This window comes from Zingiber officinale, chromosome 5A (genome assembly GCF_018446385.1).
Source record: "Zingiber officinale cultivar Zhangliang chromosome 5A, Zo_v1.1, whole genome shotgun sequence".
Taxonomy (NCBI): domain Eukaryota; kingdom Viridiplantae; phylum Streptophyta; class Magnoliopsida; order Zingiberales; family Zingiberaceae; genus Zingiber; species Zingiber officinale.
In genome coordinates, this window is record NC_055994.1 from 40,254,701 (window position 1) to 40,257,283 (window position 2,583).

Sequence of the window (2,583 nt, forward strand, 5' to 3'; positions counted from 1 at the left end):
GATCAATTTCGGGTACAGATAAGGCCTGTTTGGGATACCCGTTTGGGTGAGGAAATGTTTATAATTATAAATTATTTTCTTTTCCTTTAATTCCCTTCCCAAGCACCGTTTCCCCAAACCCGACGCCGATCCCTCCCCTCCTCCCTTCCCCGACCTCCCTTCCTTCTCCGATCTCCCTCGCAGACGAGCGACGCCGATGAGAGTGAGGCTCTAGCTCCGGCGATCTCCCTTTGTAGTCATCGACCCTCAAGCTCAAATCCAGCCGAAGCTTTTCTTCTCGCTCTGATCTCTCTGTTCTTCACGGGGACGAACCGACACCGACGATCGCCGGAGTAGATCTATTGCCAGGGCATCAAGGGTGAGCTATCTTGTTATTCCTTGATTTCCCGTAAGCCTCAGCGCCAAATCTTCCCTTGATTCCTCCTCTTCCTTTGGTGGCGTTGTGCCCTAGCGGGATCTTGAAGGTAAGAGATCTACCTAGGTTATGATTCGAGTAGGTGTTCTTCTTCTTGGATTGATTTGGGTGGTCTTCTAAGAAGCTGAGATTGTATTTTGGTTCCAGCCACCTCAACTCTGTTGGGGATTGTTTTCTCCATCGAAGCTGTGATCCTCTCCGGTGATTGAAGTCTCGGTGAAGAGGTGGAGTGTTTGAGGTGATGCATGACAGGTGTTTGATGAAATGCTTTGTGCTCTTGTCTCCTTTGTTTGTGCCGGTGTCGCCCTATCCTCTGCCCTAGCTCATTGCCGCAGCGACAACCTGATTCCATCTAGGAGAGATCTTGGATATGGTATACGGGTAAGTCAAGCTCAATATTGATTAACATGGATTGATTTCATACTTTGATGTTGAGATTAACTATGCGACTGATCAGTGTTGCTCCGATGAGGATTAAATATGGGAGGTTAGCTGATCAGAGATAGAGTTTCAGTGTAGGGATCTATTTGAGGTGTTGTTGCTAGAACAGTGGGCGTTCACTGCAAGGAAATGTTGTCGGGCAGTGAAACATTGGAGAAGGGGTTGTTGACATGGAGTTAAGGTAAGGTTAAGAGTTGATCTTGTATTTTGTTATAGGGTAATTGATGGATTTATGTGATTTGGTTGTTAGGTTAGTAGGAGATGGAAATGTGGGCAACAGTGAGCATCACACCTGTGGCTTCCAATAGTGGGTTGCTCGGATCACATGCTAACAGTGGAGTGCAATGGAATTGGGTAAGTTGTGCTCTAAATTGATTACATTATGTAATGAATTAGATTAAGGAATTAATTGGGATGTGAATTAGACTAGGAAATGATTGAGTTGATTGAGGATTGTTGGATTTTGCGGTTGATCATGGTTTAATGATTTAGTTGATAGGTTATTGTGGGTTGATATCATTTGTGATGTGGATGGGATGAATTATTGTGGATTAAGAATTAAGGTGATTTTATTGCTGTATTGGTTTGGATTGGTAGGGATGGATTGTAGGAATTTAAATTAAGTTGTATTGGATTGATTAGTAGATTTAGAAGGATTTATGATGAGTTTGGATTAGTGTTTGATTGATGATGAATTATGTGAATTGAATTGGATTAATTCATGAGGAGATTTGATTAGTGATGATTGTGGATTATGGTTGGATTTAGAAAGAGTAGAGTTTAAGGATGAACCTCTCATCTACTTTGGTTCGGATCATTGGGTAGAAACTAAACAGAGTTACTTAATCGACGTAGGATTAGGTTTTGAGTTTAGTTTGTTGTTGATTATGTGAGTAGCTAAATATATTATGTAATCGCAGGACTTGGATTCGGGACGAGCGTCTCGACGTGGGATTTCCGGACACGATCTACGTATTAAGGCGGGTATTTCTTCCTTGCCTCTGTGTAGATTTTATTGAGCTTAGTGCATGGTTTTATGAGATGGTTTAGGATGCTTTATCTTATATCGTGCTCGTTTGTTGCTTTCCTGCTTGATACCGATGCTTGACCCTTGTGATGATCTATTTAATTCTTATACAGTCTACACTTTGGATTATCTATACTCTGTGGTATTTGTGTACATGTAGAGTATGTATGGTAGGGATTACTTCATTGGCGGTATTCATATGAGGCTTATCCATCCGTATGTCGGGTATACTTCTGTCCGGTGTGATGATTGGAGTTGTGGTGATTGTATGTCTGTGGTTTATACCCGTGTTTGATGTGTTTTTACTGGAGGATACATGTTGATTGTACACGTGGGGTGGTGTAGGTGTGTCTGTTGAGGTTATTGGAGATCTTTGGTTGACTATACAGGTGGGGTTATATACATATGTTTGGTGGGATATATGGAGATATCATGATGATTATACTCATGTTGTGGGACACTTAGGTGGATTTAGAGTTGCATGGATGATGACGGTGTCCGTATCATGATTATATATGTATATCATCATGTTCATCATTCATGTCATACTGACGACTATCGTCTCCCTTGTAGTTGAGAGGGTTGTCAGTCTTTTATAGCCGTCCATTCGGCCACTGATGGAGAGTGGTAGTTTGGGGTGGAGCTAGTCCTGTCGCGCTTACACAGCTGCTTAGTGTTCTGTCAGCCTCGACCACTCTGG

General features: G+C 42.3%; 1 long non-coding RNA gene across 1 annotated transcript; it reads left to right on the forward strand.

The window, feature by feature from the left end:
• LOC121980452 lies at positions 1-1,837 on the forward strand. The gene is made up of 5 exons (XR_006111536.1): positions 1-464; positions 563-796; positions 873-1,037; positions 1,107-1,210; positions 1,777-1,837. It is a non-coding gene; the product is annotated as an uncharacterized LOC121980452 (long non-coding RNA).
• Positions 1,838-2,583: the final 746 nt, after the last annotated feature.